Consider the following 19,807-nt stretch of genomic DNA (forward strand, 5'->3'; position numbering starts at 1 on the left):
CTTTACTGGAGTATTTCCCAATTGTCTATACTTTTACTTCTACGCCACTAGAATCTCAGAGGCAAATAGTGTACTTTCACTCCACGACAATTATTTGAAAACTTTAGTTGCTAGTTAGTTGCAGATATAGATGATTACATTATAAAACATCCATTAACCACTTTAGCCTTATTTTATACCTATCTACAAGCTCACAACGTGTCGCATTGCGACGCTTGTGAGCTTGTACGTCTGCTATTTTCAAACATTTTAGTACTTTAAGTACATTTTGATACAAATACTTTGGTACTTTTTAAAAGAGTACTTCTACATTGCAATATTGATACTTGTACTTAAGTAAAACATTTGAGTACTTTTTTACACCCCTGCAACAGAGAGGGGGAGAGAGATAGACCGAGACAGAGAGAGAGAGAGAGAGAGAGAGAGAGAGAGAGAGAGAGAGAGAGAGAGAGAGAGAGAGAGAGAGAGAGAGAGAGAGAGAGAGAGATTGGTTTAAGAGGACCAAAGCACAGAAGGCCACACTGAAATCTGATATAATAACATTGGCTTGGCACAGAGCATAAAGTCTTGTGGACTTTATGAGCCTTTGAAGTCAAAATGTACAAAAAAGTTCAACAGACGGACGGAGAGGCAAGAACAGATGACAGCAGACAAGCTGATATAGAATCTTTCCATGAAGGGAAAACAGAAACACACCTCGAGACAGACGAGGAGAGTTGTCAAAAGCAGGGAGATGAAAGAACGAGAATAAAATATCGACGGCAGGCATAAAAAAGGTAAAAGTAAGATCGAAACACAAACAATTGAGTCTTTGTTTACATTTTCTGGGTGACCCGTCATTACACAGTGAAATCCTCAGTGTTAATTTATCCATTTGTAAACTCTGGGAGTATACTAATGTAACCAAATTGATTTTATGGTGTATTAAGCATTCATTCAGCTTTTTTTTGCCCATGACTATTCCAAAAAAGCAGCTTAATCCACTCCTCTCTGGTAAGAGCCACTTATCCGTGCTTCCCACGAAAAGCAGCTCTTTCATACACTGTATTGTAAACATGTTCACACACTGGAGAAGTGTCAGGTACAGTAATAATAATAGATTCAATTGAAGAGTGCCTTTGTCAGGCTCAAGGACTATGTACATAGTTAAACAAGACTTGAGTCTAAAAGCCCTTGCTAACGGTCTGATTTCTGATCAAATGTATTTCAAGTGTAGTAACCGTCATACACTGGGTTGAAAGACAATAGAGGATTATAACACAAAGTCAGAGACTTATTTCCAATGTGGTCCCTAGAAGAAGTGCTGTTCCCTGCCTACACCCATCGAGGGATGTCAGAGTATTCCATTTTAGGTATACCGCGGAATCAAGCAACCAAGGCCTTTCCATCTAATACCATGCTCATGGTGGTATAAATGAACCCTTGTGTTAACATATTTGTTCATTTACGCAATATGCATGAGTTTCAGTCACACACACACACACGTTTACTCAAAAGGGTAAGGAATACAAAATAATACAGTGAAATACCAAGGTATTTCACACAGCCTTAATATGCGGTGTGTGATATATCATGGTATTTTGTAAGAAATGTCATAGCATTACATCCCTACCATCCTAACAGGGTGGTTATTGCAGGGTTACTGAGGTTATTGCATTGCAGGGTTCAGTGCAAGTGAGGATCCTCGCAGTGTAGCCGGTCCCATGGCTTTGGACACCACACAGTGTACATGTCTTTTTAGTATAAAAAGTAAAAAAGTGTGATTTCAGCTGGCGTACCATGTGTCAGTGCTATACAGCGTCCGAGGAGCCCTTCAGTGTGTAAATGGGGGTCAGACAGGGTTGCATCATTGCACACCCACCCTGTTTGCCATGTTCATTGCTGCCACACGCTGCCTCATTGGCAAAGAGCTGCCCACAGGGGATCCCCATCCTGTGCAGAGCTGACAGCAGGCACCTTAATCCATTAAGACCGGGAACGAACGCATCGGTGTCTTTTTTTTGATTTCTTTGGGCTATACAAAAATAGCAGATATACAAGCTTGTAGATCTGCTATTTTTTGAAAAATCGTGAACATTTTTGCAAATCTTTGAATGTATATATTTTTTAAGCGAACATTTGTAAATCAAATCTTTACTTCTGGGGATTCTACAAATTTCTTCTAAATCTTAACAGTTTTTTCTGGAAAAAAACATGTTGCTATAATCAGCGGTCAAGGACCCCCAAAATTATATGTATTTGTCCACGGACCCCCCCAATCTCAAAATATTTTGTTCAAGGGACCCCCAGGAGCAAAGATTGGAGTTACAAAAGTTGTCTTAAAAAAATATATATATTCAAATATTTGCACAACTTTTCACGATTTTTCAAAAATAGCAGATCTACAAGCTCATAGCGCGGCACTCGGTGCCGCGCTATGAGCTTGTAGATCTGCTATTTTTGAATAGCCCAAAGAATTCTTCAAAGCGACACAGATGCGTTTTCCGGTTTCAATGGGTTAATAGATTCAAGGCCGAGAGCAAAGTCAGCAACACCTCAGCAGCCTTATTTCCACACAGGCTGACATCCACTCTGAGGTCAACCTATCGTCTGAGCTGTGCCAGTGTAGCCTATGCCAGACTCAGGGAGAAAAAAAAAAGAGTCTAAAGAGGCCTATAAGCGCCCAAACAGAGCCGTTATCCTCCCCCCCACCCTGCTCTATATGGAGCCGAGTTATGGACCACCTGCAGCAGGTGCCTGCAATTAATACCACCAAGACCCTTACGGAATATTCTGAGGATCAGCTGGGAGGACAGACACACCAACGTCAGCTGAAGGAACGTCGGCTGCAAGCCACTCCAAAAGAAAAGTTTCAAGGACAATATCAAGGGGGCACACGGTGGCTGTTGCCTCACAGCTAGAAGATCCTGGGTTCGATTCCCGCCGGGGGACGCTGTGGGCGCTGGGGTCGTGTTCTCTCCTCCGCGTCATCAGTGCCCATTCCACACAGGTGGGGTTGGCGAAAGGGCCTTTCTGTGTGGAGTTTGCATGTTCTCCCCGTGTCCCCTAGGGTAGGTACCCTCACAAAAAAACACAGCAGTAATCCTGGTCTCATATACTGCCTCCCCCTGGTTAGCCGGGGCGCCTGATGGAGGGGAAAGGAACTGGTTGGAATATAGTGTGTTCCTTCCACGCGCTACAGTCCGGGGCTCTTCCCAGGCTGGCAGAGGGAGCGTAGTGCCCGGGATTAAGCTTAGGCAATTGGCACCGGGTGGAAAAAAGGGTTACAAAAATCGTGGGATATAAATATGAGGGAAAAAAAGAAAGAAAGAAAAAAGGACAATATCAAGACCAAACTGTGGGGCCTGAAAAACATTCCACACCATATCGAACAACTGGGAGCGCATTGTACTCGACAGGCGTGCATCGAAGAACCTTGTGTTAAGAGGGAACTGCTCGTCATGGAGTGGAACTCCGCCGTGCCGCATAGACAAAAGCGATAGCATCACAAGGAGAGAGAGACTGACTTTTGGGGACCGATGCTGATCTTGATTTAGAGAGTTCTAAACCAGCGAATTACCGATGTGTATAGACGAATCCACAGGCGCGCTACCTGTAGGCGGCCATTGCCGCGGTGTCGCGGTGCGGAGCGTTGACACCGCAGCTATAGCCTGCTCCAACGCTCCTGATTTCGTGTATAAAGGGGCGGGTGTATAGAGGCGCAGAGAGACTGCGCCTGATCCCATTGGTTCACCGATCTGTCCGTCAACCCCCGCCCCGTTAACACAACATTACGAGCGACGCCCACTGCACTCTGGTTGGTTGGGGAAATCCCACTTCCTTATACCCAGGACAGGCTATGGTTGGTCCAGGCTTTTATTTTTTAGCAAAACTAAACAATAAAAGCCTGGAGATCGAGGCTACCGCAGCTATGGCTGCCTACAGGCAACGCGTCTGTGGATTCGTCTATATCAGGGGTTTTCAACCAGTGGTCCGGGGACCACCAGTGGTCCTTGAGGGGGTTCCAGGGGGTCCCCAGCCAAATGAATAGTTAGCAACCAAATTGACCCTTATATGTCTGTAACTCTGAGAGTGTACAAATGGAACCAAATGGACCCTGACGGGTCCATTTGGTTCCATTTGTACACTCTCAGAGTTAAATGAACACTGATGATGGTGATACAGTGTAGATTGGGACCCACAATAAATCTAAATGGTCGACTCCCTGGCATATCTTTTCAAATGGGGGTCCCTGAGCTAATGTGTGTCAATTTGGGGGTCCTTGACGCGAAAAAGGTTGAAAACCACTGATCTATATCGACAAATGATGTAACGTCATTACATACAGTAGATGTCATGTGCCTACAGACGCTTTTGAATGTTTAACTCTCATGCTTTCACACAGATAACTCATGCAAGGAACACCAAACCACCCACACCCACCCACCCACCCACCCACCCACCCAAATGCATGTTAGTGCCCCACGCACAAACATGCCACCTGTTTTCAATTCTAATTATCTTTTTTTTTTTAATACACAAATGGAGCAGGTAAAAAAAGCAGTACCATCTTCATAACCACATATAAAGGTGTGGTGAGAACACAGGATTTGATAATCCCAGCACTCCTAATCTGGCCACCTGCAGTGTGTCTTAAAAGGGACAAGCAAATGGCATTGTCACCTGTTTATGCAGTGACGAGGCCTGTGGAGCATTCCGATAATGTGGAGCAGGTACAGGTGTTTGGGGGAGATAAGCCCCCCCCCCCCCTTCTCCACCCACCCGACACCCAACATCTCACTGCCTTTAACCCATTAAGACCGGGAACGCATCTGTGTGTCATTTTAAGATTTATTTGCGCTATTCAAAAATAGCAGATATACAAGTTTGTAGATCTGCTATTTTTTGGGGGGGAAAAATCGTGAAAATTTGTGCAAATCTTTGAATATATATTTTTTTGAAAGCTAACTCAAATCTTTGCTTCTGGGGGGTCCCTGGAACAACATATTTTGAGGTCTGCACCCAAATACATATCATTTTGGGAGGTCCTTGACATGAAAAAGTTTGAGAACCACTGATTATAGCGAGATACGTTTTTTTTCTTCTCCAGAAAACTGTTAGGATTTAGAAGACATTTGTAGAATCCCCCGAGAAGCAAAGATTTGAGTTACAAATGTTAGTTTAAAAAAATGTATATTCAAAGATTTTCACAAATGTTCTCAATTTAAAAAAAAATAGCAGATCTACAAGCTCATAGCGCGGCACTCAGTGCCGCGCTATGAGCTTGTATATCTGATATTTTTGAATAGCCAAAAGGAATCTAAAAATGACACACAGATGCGTTCCCGGTCTTAATGGGTTAAAGGGCTCTAGCTGCTTGGAAATAAAGGTGATGGGTATTTCCAGGGAATTGTGTGTCAATCATCTTCGATTTCATATATAGACGAGGACGACGGTGTCTGGAAAGGCAATGGAAGTAGGTGGGTGGGCAAGCTTTTCATTCCAGACAGGGGGATGACAAAAGAGATAAGGGGTGATGGGGAGCAACAGGAAGAAAGTACTTTTACTTAAGTAAAGAATTTGAGTACTTTTTCCACCACTGGTGACTAGTTGAAAAGGTAAGGAAACGAAAAAATTGCTGGCAGTGGCTTTAGCAAACTATGTTTTATTTCTGCCAGTCAAAGAGTTAAACATATGGATTCAATAAAAAACAAATCAGATGTGTGGAGAATATATATATCTATAATACCTCAGAGACTACAGGGCAACGAGGCAATCATTCCCATCCGTCCCACTAGCAGAGCTCCTCCAGTATAGACGAGCATGCGCACAACATCAAATGTCACCCTGGAGGACATTATGTGTCTTGGCTCAGCTACGTCGGGAGTACACACCAACCTACACACAGGCCTATCCACCCCGCCCTCGACCCCCCCCAACACCTGGAAACGATACCTCCCTCATATAGTCTAACCTCTCAGAGGACACAGACATTGTTAAACTCAGTCAGAAAATGAGTTCTCCGCCATAACGTATGATGATGCGCGGTGGACGACAGGACAGGCGTCCCCTTATCGCCCTGCCCTTCAAAAAACTGATGGATACTAATGTGGCATCACATGAAAATGTGTCACCGGAAAAAGGAGGAGGGGAGAAAAAAGAAAGACGTTGAAATATGGTAAGATAGAACGGGGCAGAGAAAGCGAAAATGGCCCACAAATCCATCAGAGGTGGCTTTATGTAAAGACCCCCCAACTCCCCCCCCCAAAAAAAAGATATGTTTCTGAAAATGTTCCACTTTTTTCGGATGTGTGATACTGTACGGTAAAACGTCCTATACTGAGATTGTTCATTTTCATGAGACCGAGGGCTGATGCTCTGACATATAAATAAATAATGAATAAAATAAAATAAATATCACTGCTCCCGTCTTTCTTTCCTATTTTCTTCCGCCTCTCTTTTTTTTTTTTTTTCCTGGGGGTCCCTGAAGATGTATCAGGTGCCTGGGCCCGGCGTGAGTGCATTGTTCACTGGAGCACGACACTTCCCCCGCTCCAAATGAAGAATAAAAATCCTTCATCCTGGTTGAATTATTAACTCGCGGACATATAACCGAGACAGGAGAGGAGAGGAGAGGAAAGCAGAGGAGAGGAGAGGACCCCCCTTTGCTTAACCCATTAAGACCGGGATCGTTTTTAGATTTCTTTGGCTATTAAAAAATAGCAGATCTACAAGCTCATAGCGCGGCACCGAGTGCCGCACTATGAGCTTATAGATCTGCTATTTTTGAGAAATCGTGAAAATGTGTGGCAAAATCTTGGATTATATATATTTTTAAAGCGAACATTTGTAAAATATTTAGTTCCAGGAACCCCCAGAAGCAAAGATTTGATTTACAAATGTCCGCCAAAAAAAGAAAAAGAAAAAAATCAAATATTTGCACAACTTTTCATGATTTTCGAAAAATAGCAGATCTACAAGCTCATAGTGCGGCACTCTGTGCCGCACTATGAGCTTGTAGATCTGATATTTTTTGAATAGCCAAAGAAATCAAAAAATGACACACAGATGCGTTCCCGGTCTTAATGGGTTAAAAAGTAGGCTATAGTAATGACTGCATTTTGGTTATATCTGCTAACGTATAAACACCAATCAATTCCTCCCCAAACTACTGTTAATTTCCTAAATCCACAGATCTCAAGTACTCACACACACACACACACCGGCACATCTGTACAAATGCTTGGTTTTCCCTCTGTGAATAACAGGTGAATAGCTGGGTTGCATCATAGTGCCGGTTCATCCCCTTGTTGCCTCAAAAATAAGCTGCACAGCAGGAGTAGCACTAAAGCTCACTTAAGCCGACCACTTTCCCAGACAGCACAGTGGGGAGATAACAAAAGGCTGCTCTAGGAGTCAATAAAGAGGCCAGAAATAGAAAGAAGGATATCACTAGAGTGAGTAAACAACCCTGAAGAGAAATTTGGGGGGAAAAATGAAAAGAAAACTATAATGGTATAAGTCTTTTATTTTCCCTCCTCTTCCGTTGGTCTGGAATAGCCTCAAAGGGTTTTTCTCTAGTTTTGGTAGGTTAGCTTAATTCAAAATCTCGACAGTGCTTCTGAATCAGCACCAGGTTATCCTTGACCCTGCGCTCAAAGTTGTCCCAGGCCAAATACAGCCCCAATTCAATGATAAGCCATCAATAATACACTTTATTGGAGCGCAGTCGGTAGCGTTGTCGCCTCACAGCTAGAAGGACCTGGGTTCGATTCCCGCCGGGGACGATGTGGGCGCGTTTTCTCCTCCACGTCATAAGTGCCCATACCCTAGGTGGGGTTGGTGAAAGGGCCTACTCTGTGTGGAGTTTGCATGTTCTCCCCGTGTCCCCTAGGGCATTGGTTCTCAAAGTGGGGTCCGGGGACCCCCAGGGGTACTTGAGGGAGTTCCAGGGGGTCCCCAGCTAAATGATAGATTAGGCACCAAATGGACCCTTATGGGTCTGTAACTCTGAGAGTGTACAAATGGAACCAAATGGACCCGTCAGGGTCCATTTGGTTCCATTTGTACACTCTCAGAGTTAAATTGACATAAATGTTACAATATAAATTGGGGTCCAAGTGATAGAAATGCCATTAAATGGGGTTCTGCAGCCCTAATGCATGTCAAACGAGGGTCCTTGAAATTAAAATTGTTGAGAATCACTGCTAGAGCCGTAAAAGATCTTATGGGGGTCCCTGGCATATCTTTTGAAATGGGGGTCCGCGGGCTAATAAGTGTCAATTTTGGGGTCCTTGACATGAAAAAGTTTGAGAACCACTGTAGGTACCCTCACAAAAACATGCAGTAATCCTGGTCTCTATACTGCCTCCCCCTGGTCAGCCGGGGCGCCTGATGGAGGGGAAAGGAACTGGTTGGAATAACGTGTTCCTTCCACGCGTTACGTCTAACCAGGGAACCACCCCCCGCCTGTCATGTGATACGAAGAGGCTTGCTAGCTCCTCATGCATTGAAGGAAGCATGAGCTCAGTACGGGCCTCTCCCCAGGCAGGCAGAGGGAGAGTAGCGCCCAGGATTAAACATGTTTTAGAAAAGAAAAAAAAAAACTTTATGTTTAAATGTTTAAAAGGTCGGTGTCCTCATTTCCTCAAAACAGTTTTGGAGTGACAATGCGGTTCCAACACCAAAGAGAGTCACAGAGTTAATAAATGTGATGCTGAGGAGGGATTAACCCATTAAGACCTGGAACTGTGTCATTTTTAGATTTGAGCTAAAAAGCATTATTTTACACTTTGGGCTATTCAAAAATATCAGATCTATAAGCTCATAGCGCGGCACCGAGTGCCGCGCTACGAGCTTGTAGGTCTGATATTTTTGAAAAATCGTGAAAATGGGTGCAAATCTTTGAATATATATATATTTTTAAAGCGAACATGTTTAACTCAAATCTTTGCTTCTGGGAGGTCCTTGGAACAAAATATTTTGATGGGGGTCCACGGCCAAATACATATATTTTTGGGGATCCTTGACGTGAAAAAGATTGAGCACCACTGATATAGAAACATAGGTTTTTCAGAAAACTGTTGAGATTTTAGGAGACATGTAGAATCGGCTTCAGGTCTCAAGGGATTAAAGAGAATAAGAGAAGCGTGTTGATGTAATGTGCGCGCCGCTTCTCCTCTTTGATTTCCTGTAATGGCAGGAAGCGATCAGTTAGACTTGTCGAGGCAGAGCCTCATTAGAGAGTGAGAGAGGGATAAGACAGGGGGGAGGGGGGAGGGGGGGTAAGTGAGAGACAGTGAAAGAGTGAAAGAGAGAGTGCGTGCCCATTTGCCAATTTAGGTGATTAAAACCTCAAGTTTTGTGTCATGTGTTGAGAGCCAAGTGCCATTAAGTGAGATATCAAGTCTCCCTTTATCGTCAAAGCGATGTTTCCTTCCTCTGATGTCTCTTTAGGAGTACACACACACACAATTTATATGACTGTCGCTTCTCCCTCTTTCTCTTGTCATCTATTATGTGCCTCTGTTTTACTTTGTCTTAAAGTCTTTCCCTCCTCTTTTCATCTCCCACCCTCTGTGCCCTCTCCCACTGCGCACACACACACGCGCGCACACCCGCGCGCGTGCACACGCACACACACACACACGCACACACAGTCTCTATACTGCCATATTTCAATCTCTAACTCCTTTTACAGAGCCTGTTCAAGGCAGGAATTTTGAAGCCATCATTCTGTCTCATTGTTCCGTGTATAAAGGCAGAGAGACGTAATGGGGGGTAATTTTTGGACCGCCTTTGCGCTGGCAGAAGAGATAGTCACATAGCCGAAACCAGAAAAGTGTACTCCTCAGAGCACATACAGTATCAGGGCTCGTAAAATGTGGAAGTCAGTCACAGCCACTTTGGAATGGGATCTGAGAGATCAAACTCGTACATCTTAATCACATGACCCAAGACATATAATGTGTGAGTTTTCGACAAAATCTGTAGGAGTAGTAGCAAAAAGTGTGTTTTGAAGAAAACGTAAAATGACGGAAAATGTAATCTGGCACAAAATGGCTGGGACCAATATGGCGAGTAAGGATCCAAGGAATCCAGGGGGGAAAAAAAAATCCATTTTTATTGTACGACGTGCAGTTCAAGAGTTATTGGCCAAAAGGTGAAGTGGGCTAATTTTAGCATGGTGGCGCTATAACAGGCCGGTGTGAATATTTGGGGCATAGGTTCATCCTTGGCCTCCAGGTAGTGTGTGTGCAAAGTTTTGCACGGACGGACAGTGTCTAGCTTGGAACAATGGAACTAACATATTATATTTGAATTTCCTATTTATCAATATCACAATGAAAACATTTTTGTTCAAGGTCTAATGTAAATGTTAATATAAATGTATTATCATTAAAATCGTATACGAATATGTGTGCGCCCACAGGGAATCGCTGGCTTAGAGTAGCACTAGACGCTGATGCTGTTGTTGTTGAAACATCACGCCTTTGATTCTGCAACTCTGGCATGCCATGTAAAAACACACACTTGTCTGTTTGGTTCTGTGTAAAAAGCAAAGCTGGGATTAATGACAGCTCTTGCTCAAGATCTCCGTATAAAAGTGCACAACACTGTGCTGAAGTGGCGTGTTGTGAGCTTGCAGGTCGGCTCTTTTCGACGTGCGGCACCGTCAATCGACTAAGTATGAATCGGGCAGTGGTGGAAAAAGTACTAATGTGTTTTACTTAAGTAAACATATCAATACTGCAATGTAGAAATACTCTGTTACAAGAAAATGTCCGGAATTCAAAATGTACTTGAGTAAAATACAAAAGTTTTGGCATCAAAATGTACTCAAAGTACCAAAAGTAAAAGTACTCATTATGCAGAATGTCCCATTTAATGTTTTCAAATGTATACAAATCTTTTGAAAATAGCCCAAATGTATATAGGGCTGAAGTGGTTAATGTATGTTTTATAATATAATAATTTGAGATGTAGTGGAGTAGAAGTAAAATAACTGAAAATTGGAAATACTCCAGTAAAGTAAAAAATACCTAAAAACTGTACTGAAGTACAGTACTTGAGTAAATGTACTTTGTTACTTTACACCACTGCTAAGTATGAATCGGGCTTCTCTCTCTCTCTCGGTCTGTAGGGAGCTGACAGCTAAGTTTGGTGAGTTTTGGGTCTCTTTGTTCTCGTGTCGTCCCCACTAACCAGTAGCAAAGTGGTCGTTTGAACGGGCTGACAGGTCGTGAAAATTTAATCGGTACGCAAAATGACAGTTTTTCCCCCTCAACTTTCGGTTTGCCATTATCAATTATTTGCCAACAACAAACAGCAGCTGTCTGTGTAGCCGTTTGTTGTTCTGTGTGGGCGGACCGTGTGTTTGTGAGGGTCTGTGGATCTGCACGTTTTTTTGTTGCTGTGTGTCGGCCTGTTTACGTTCAGGTGTGCACCTGTGTGTGTGTGTGTGTGTGTGTGTGTGTGTGTGTGTGTGTGTGTGTGTGTGTGTGTGTGTGTGTGTGTGTGTGTGTGTGTGTGTGTGTGTGTGTGTGTGTGTGTGTGTGTCAGTGGTGGAAAAAGTACTCAAATGTTTTACTTAAGTAAAAGTATCAATACTGCAATGTAGAAGTACTCTGTTACATGTAATGTCCAGAATTAAAAATTGACTTGAGTAAAAGTACAAAAGTATTGGTATCAAAATGTACTTAAAGTACCAAGGTTAAAGAACTAAAATGCTTGAAAATAGCAGAAATACAAGCTCACAACGCGCCGCATTGCTTATGGGTCCATTGTGTTACATGAACATGTGTATATTTAACTCTCAGAGTTAAATTAACAATCTGGATGGGGAAGTGTGGATACACAGAATCCTGACATCCCCTAAAACCCCTTAGGTGAATCCTCACACCTGACCTAGGCCTCATCTCTGCAGCTGTATGCTAGATGAATCAATAACACACACACACACACACACACACACACACACACACACACACACACACACACACACACACACACACACACACACACACACACACACACACACACACACCCTCTGAAAATACACCATCCAACAATGCTGTTAGCCATGCTGCAGACCTACTGTATAGTTTAACAGGAGGGGAAACACTGACTCACTGGTTAAGGTCAGAGTTGGCTTCCTTTGCTAGATCTATGTTTTAATCCACTGTGTGTGTGTGTGTGTGTGTGTGTGTGTGTGTGTGTTTCTATCTTGGTGGGAGAGCAACATGAGCTCAAAAACCCCCCATCCTTCACCCCTGACCTCCCGTACCCGACTATGCATCATTCACACACACCACGGGAGCTTAAGTTGTGAATAAGTATTAGAGGGAAAATTCACATATAATGGGACGCTTGTGCAAGCGTAGAGATGCAAATACACCGCACACATGTTTGCGTGACTACACACATGCACGTAAAGTACACACGGAGGAAGACAACACACAAACACATATATTTATCGCATCATGTACACACACACACACAAGTTTGTATTACTATACTTGTGAGGATATCAACATTTTAGGAAGCCCATTTCATGATATTTTGGGGGCATTTTTAAACGCAAGTATAAGCCGAAAAATAGCAGATCTCACAACATGTCACGCTGCGACACGTTGTGAGCTTGCAGATCGGCTATTTTCCGGTGTTTGACATCGCTGCACAACTAAGTATAAAATAGGGGGAAATCGAACGCCAACCCCCTAAACCTAACCTCTAAATGTTGATCCCAATCCTAACCCCAACCTGAATCTGTTTCTAATTGTAAACGTATCTTGTGACGACCAAGAAAATGTCTATTTCTCATATTCTAGTATACTTGTGGGGACGTTTGGTCCTCACACACACACACACACACACACACACACACACACACACACACACACACACACACACACACACACACACACACACACACACACACACACACACACACACACACACACACACACACACACACACACACCTCTCAGTGTTTGAGCGGGCACTGCTGAGCCCACTGACAGTCTAAATAAATCTAGCCTAGCAGTTCATGAACTGTTCAGCGGGAGAGGAGACCGCGGTATAGAGAGAGAGAGGTAGAGAGAGAGAGAGAGGAGAGGTAGAGCAAAAAAGTGGGCTGTGAAAAATAAAGAGTGAGAGCAGGGGAAGAGAGAGAGAGAGAGAGAGAGAGAGAGAGAGAGAGAGAGAGAGAGAGAGAGAGAGAGAGAGAGAGAGAGAGAGAGTTCATGAGATGCTTTCCAATAAACAGCACCTGAAGCACCGCTATACGGTGTGATATGTGCTTGGCTTTTGGGCTGTGAGCCAATGAGGACACCTATATACACTTTAACCACTAGGGCCCTAATTTATCGCATGACAGTGTTGCACAAAAGTACAAAAGAAATAGCTGATAAGCTCACAACGAGCTTGCAGATCGGCCATTTCCACCATAAAATTAAATTAAACTAAATATTAAATATAATACCGCCGTTCCGACCAAAACGTCTGAGTCACAGTGTCGGTGGCTTTGTCAGAGTACCCGTTGTATATGTCTGTCTACCTGTGTCCCTTGTGCCCATAGGGATATGCCCATATATGGGGGTTGGGAGGTGGGGAAGGAGCAAAATGGCCACTGTGTGTGAATTCAATGTAGTCAATGAAGTGGCACCTCCCATCTCAGATGTGTTGTTGAACAAACTTTGTTAACAGCACACATGCTTTAGCCTGGCTGCTGGCATTGATACCAGTACTCAACCACACCATCTCACCATACAGTAATAACCGTACCGTGATAATAGGGTGACCGCACCTTGTGGTATATGAAACTGCCCACTCAGCAGTTAAGGAACTGAAACGGGGCAGATAATTCTGATAATTCAGAGGTTAATGCGACGGGTTGAAGCCGCTGGTGTTAAACCGCCCACGCCATAGTGGGAGAGTTGAGTATACAAGAGGGTGGAGTGTGAATTATGAATGATCAAATCAATATGCTACAGATAATGGGCACGTTTTTGTTTTATTTTTTATTTTAACCCTTTAAGACCTGAAGCCGATTCTATGTGTCTCCTAAATGTCAACAGTATTCTGAAAAACGTATGTTTCTGTATCAGTGGTGTTCAATATTTTTCATGTCAAGGTTTTCATGCCAAAATGATATGTATTTGGCCGCGGACCCCCATCAAAATATTTTGTTCCAGGGACCCCCAGAAGCAAAGATTTGAGTTAAAAATATTTGCTTTAAAAATATATATATTCAAAGATTTGCACACATTTTTTCAAAAATAGCAGATCTACAAGCTCGTAGCGCGGCACTCGGTGCCGCGCTACGAGCTTGTATATCTGCTATTTTTGAATAGCCCAAAGTGTAAAATAATGCTTTTTAGCTCAAATCTAAAAATGACACAGTTCCAGGTCTTAATGGGTTAATTAGACACAGCGGGTTCTGTCCGCAGCCTACACAGCTGACCTTGACTGAATAATGTTGTTGGTGATTCATGTACAGGCGGAGAGAGCTAACACGAGAAGATACTTTACTAGTAGCTTCTGTACAACATTTCCTATAGTTTCCCCCATCCCACTTTCCACACATTTGGTGTTCTATCACTGCTGTGAGCATATAGAAAAGCATCTGACTGAAGATTTTTTTGTTTCCGTTCAATGAAAGGAGCCCGAGGCGCTCTCCATTTTTACGTTGATTTTGAAAGAATTGTAATAGATTGTGGCACATGAGTGGTGGAGTAAGGAGGACCACAGGGACAATACTGCTGGGTAAAGAGAAAAATGTAAAGAAAATAATAATAAATAATACATATTTGGGTTCAGCAAAGGGTGATCTTATGGGATCCATAGACACCAGCGTAGGAAAAAAATCATAAATATTTGGGTTCAGGCGCAGGGTGATTTGATGGGATTCATAGACACCAGCAGAGTGAAATTCAAAAGCATCTTTTTTAGGGGATAGTAAAAGAGAAAATGCACCCTGAAGCCGTTCTCCTTTGTTCATCACGTGTAGCTCAAGCAGAGTCAAATGACAGTTTGTCAGCTCGTCTGATATCCGCTTCCTGTTTGTGGCAGGCCTTTCAAGATCCGACAAGTTGAGATTGCTTCACTTTAACCCCTTTAGACCGGGAACGCATCCGTGTGTCATTTTTTAGATTCCTTTTGGCTATTCAAAAATAGCAGATATACAAGCTCGTAGCGCGGCACCGAGTGCCGCGTTACGAGCTTGTAGATCTGCTATATGTTTTAGACAAATTGTGAAAATGAGTGCAAATCTTTGAATATATATATTTTTAAAGCATTTTTTTTTACTCAAATCTTTTCTTCTGGGGATTATAATGTCTTCTAAATCCTAACAGTTTTTTGAAAAAAAAAACGTATGTTGCTATACTATCAGTGGCTCCCTAACTTTTTCATGTCAAGGACCACCCAAAATGATATATGTATTTGGCCGTGGACCCCCATCTCAAAATAATTTGATCCAGGGACCCGAAGAAGTTGTAACAGAGTTAAAAAATGTCACTTTAAAAAATATATATATTCAAAGATTTGCACAAATGTTCAACATTTTTTCAAAAAAATAGCAGATATGCAAGCTCATAGCGCGGCACTCGGTGCCGCGCTATGAGCTTGTATATCTGTGTATCTGTGTCATTTTAAGAAATCTTAAAATGACACAGAAGATGCTTTCCCGATCTTAATGGGTTAAAACCCCACTTTCCAGTATAACGGATCTCCGTTTTAAGAGAAATCTCAATGTTCTACCTGTCAGACTCTATTATTTATTCATTCACTTACTTATTCACTTACTGTCTTTCTTTTTTTTCCCTCTTTTTATTTCCAAGTTTCTGTGCTATGCTAAATCGCCAAAGCCTTTCCGACCTCCAGGCACGACGCCACTCATCATCTGGGAATCATATTTTCTTGTCAGTAAGTAACAGTCAAGTACCAGTGTGTGTGTGTGTATGTGTGTGTGTGTGTGTGTGTGTGTGTGTGTGTGTGTGTGTGTGTGTGTGTGTGTGTGTGTGTGTGTGTGTGTGTGTGTGTGTGTGTGTGTGTGTGTGTGCATTTATATACACACAGACGCTAGAGAAAACCATGCAAGGCCAACTCAGCAGTTAAAGAGGTGGTGCCATGGTTTTGCACTTTTTCTGTTTTTCATGTGTCTATGAGTTTGATAGAACTTCATTAAGCCCCCTGGTGGTGTTTTTATGGTGTTTTATGTCTTCTCTAACTATTTTGAGTTTCTACCTGGAGGCTGAAACCTTGAGGGTCAAACGTGCCAATAGAAAAACAGCGCTTATCATAACACAGCAGGTGTGGGCATGAGGAGGAGGAGGGACTAGGACAGGTGGGTGGTGCTAAGGTGGTGGAGGAGGTGCTAAGGTGAGAACCAGGTCCACATAAAAACATAATTTTAACAATTTCTGTACACTTTTTTGAAAAAACTCTTCCTCCTAGTATAACCATAATACCTGATGATTATGTTTTAGGGGGGGGGGGGGGGGGGTCACTGAAAATCACGGCACCCCGTCTTTAACTTGGAAGAAGCTGGGGATCGAACCTATAAAAAGTTCTCCTCGGAGCAGAGGGTCTCCGGCCAGGTCAGGTATAGGTTATTGTGGGCCAGCAATGTTTGGAATGCGCCAATCAGGATGGAATATGAAAAATCTGACGGATCCGTCTTGATCCCTTGACTAATAGAGATAATGTGTACAGATTTGCGTGATGTTTGGACAAAAGTTGTAGGAGTAATATGATTTTTTTTGGGGGGGTTAAATGGGCCTCCTGGTGGCGCTATAACAGGCCCATGTGAAACATTTGGGGCAGAGGTTCAGCTCTGGCATCCATGGAGTGTGTGTGTGTGTGTGTGTGTGTGTGTGTGTGTGTGTGTGTGTGTGCACAGTTTGGCTGCCATCAAGCCAACGGTGCCAGAGATAAGCTGATCACAGACAGACGGACGGACAGAGTGCAGAACATAGTCTCGGCCATGCTTTTCGGCCTAGCAGAGACAACAAAGCACTGGCTACTACCAGTGGTGCAAAGTAACTAAGTACATGTACTCAAGTACTGTATTTGAGAACAATTTTTAGGTATTTTTTACTTTGGAGTGTTTCCAATTTTCTGTACTTTTACTTCTACTCCACTACATCTCATTTTACTGCACTACAATTATTTAAAAGTATTTATGTGCTACTTTGCAAATATCAATTATATTATAAAACATACATTAACCACTTTACATGTAGCCCTATTTTATACATAGGCTATTTGAAAATAGCCGATCTACAAGCTCACAACGCGTCGCGATGTGACGTGTTGTGAGCTTGTAGATCTGCTATTTTCCAACATTTTAGTACTTTCTACTTTTGGTACTTTAAGTACATTTTGATGCCAACACTTTTGCACTTTTACTCAAGTAAATGTTTTAATTCCAGACTTTTACTAATTACAAAATTGCAGTATTGACACTTTTACTTAAGTAAAATAAATATTTGAGTACTTTTTTCCGACCACTGGCTACTAACAGCCCTGTAGAACATCTACCAGCAGCCTGTAAAGTGGCAAAGCATTCAGACAGACCCTAGCATGAAGCACCGGGACTCAATTCACACTCTGTCACGTAGCGTTTCCTGTCGCCTTCGCCGCGACGATGCGACACCTAGGATCAAGCCCAAGGCACTCAGTGACTCTGTCTGTGACTATTATGGGTTGTCACACCACTAAATCGCAACCGTAGAGTGGCAAGCACTACATGGCCCTGGTAGATAGGGGAGTTACTGTTCCTAAAATTGTACATTTCTCCTTAAAAGAAAATTGTCAGAGCCAACTTTGAGAGAAAACTTCAAAACTACTACTACAAAAACTTGAAAAAGTGCTCCTCGGAGCACAGGTCTCCGCCAGGTGAGGTAGGCTATTGTGGCCTCCTGGTGGCGCTATAATAGGCCAATGTGAAAAGGGTGACATTTCTTCTTAGGCCTTGCACGGCAATCGGACACTGTATTCATGATTTGAGGCATTTTGTTAAAAACATTTGTTTCGCTACATTTGACCTGCTGGTGGCGCTATAACAGGCCAATGTTAAAAGGGTGGCATTTGTTCCTCAACATAGTGTGAATGTCCGTGCAAAGTTTGAACGCAATCGGACGGTGCGTTCATGATTTGCGGAATTTTGTTCAAAACAAGCCAATAATGCAAACTTTAGATGTCAATCTTAGCCAATCAGTATGGAATATGAAAAATCAAACACATCTGTCGTGATCACATGACTATAGAGATCATCTGTACCGATTTGCGTGAAATTTGGATAAAATTGCAAGGAGTAGTATAAAATAATGTGTTTTACATAAGTCGGCCTCCTGGTGGCGCTATAAAAGGCAGATGTGAAAAATACAGGTTAAAGGTTTTTCTTTGACCTCTAGGGAGTGTGCATACAAAGTTTTACACAGATCGGTGCAGTTATAGGTAAAAACACAAATCTGCCTGTTATAGTGCCACCATGAGGCTGATTTGAAAAAATTAAAATGGTAGTTCTTCCTCGGGCTAATTTGCAAAATTTCACGGAAATTGCATGCTGTGTTCATGATTTGAGGCATTTTGTTCAAAACGGAGCACTCCTGCAAATTTTGGAAGACATTTTTAGCCAATCAGGATGGAATATGAGAAATCTGAAAGACCAGTTTCGTTTAATGACTATAGAGATACTGTGTACCGATTTGCGTGATTTTTGGACAAAATCTGTAGGAGTACTGTCAAAAAATATGTTTTGCACAAATCGGCCTCCTGGTGGCGCTATAAAAGGCCCATGAGAAAGAACTGGAGCAGAGGTTCTGAATTGGCATCCAGGGAGTGTGTGTGCACAGTTTCGCTGCGATCAAGCCAACGGTGCCGGAGATTAGTCGCTCGCAGACAGATGGACACACGGACACACGGACGGGGTAGAAAACATACTCTCTCGCCATGCCTTTCGGCCTGGCGGAGACAATAAGCATACACATACCAGAAATAAGCATGTGACACATCTAACCCATCTAACCCATCTAACCCCTGATCATTTTGATAGGATTGGATGGCTTAGGGTTGCGGCAGAGTACAGCAACTTGCTATGGGCCTGGTCTTCAAGATATATCACAACATTGGGATCCCCCTGTATTTGTCAAAATACTTCCAAAATGTTAATGATGTCCATGATCACAATACCAGAGGCAGCTCCACAAACCTTGTCCAACCCTTTTTTGGCTCAACAAAGTGAAGTAACTCGTTCTCATGCTATTCATCAAAAATGTGGAACGCCCTACCAAAAGGAGTAAAGGAGTGTAAAACCCTACTCTCTTTCAAAACAGCCCTAAAGATACACCTTCAGGAGGCTGCAATTGGAAAATGGCCCCTGTCTAAGTCCTAACCTAACCTACCCCCCTACCCCCCCCCCTCTCTCCTTCTCCTTTTGTACATATTTCTCACTCTTCATACCAGTAACCTGTAAACTGATTGTATGACATTCTATAGTAGTTGTGTATATCTGTCTGTCTCTTATATGTCATCATGATTTGTGTGCATGGGGAACTCATTTGAAACAAGCTCAGTGCTTTTATGAGTCTTCCAGTTTAGTAGACCTTGTATTGTGAATTTGTACTTCCATGTACTGTTGTTCTCATGTCTTACTAAATAAAGTACATCAATCAATCAATCAATCAATCAATCAACACATACAGACACGTCCGACACACAACTCCACTTTCTCCCAGAACTGAGAAAGAGAAAAGAAGTACAGCAGCTGTCTTTGTTTCCCTTATCTTTTTTCCCCAATACAGTTAGAGTAGCCAAATATGTG

General features: G+C 42.7%; 1 protein-coding gene across 4 annotated transcripts in view; it reads right to left on the reverse strand.

Moving 5' to 3' along the window:
- The window catches only part of naaladl2 (N-acetylated alpha-linked acidic dipeptidase like 2), a 499,162-nt gene that overhangs the window by 463,167 nt on the left and 16,188 nt on the right, over positions 1-19,807 (reverse strand). The window lies entirely within an intron of this gene.

The sequence above is a fragment of the Gymnoscopelus microlampas genome (assembly GCF_963454915.1).
Source record: "Gymnoscopelus microlampas genome assembly, chromosome: 9".
Taxonomy (NCBI): domain Eukaryota; kingdom Metazoa; phylum Chordata; class Actinopteri; order Myctophiformes; family Myctophidae; genus Gymnoscopelus; species Gymnoscopelus microlampas.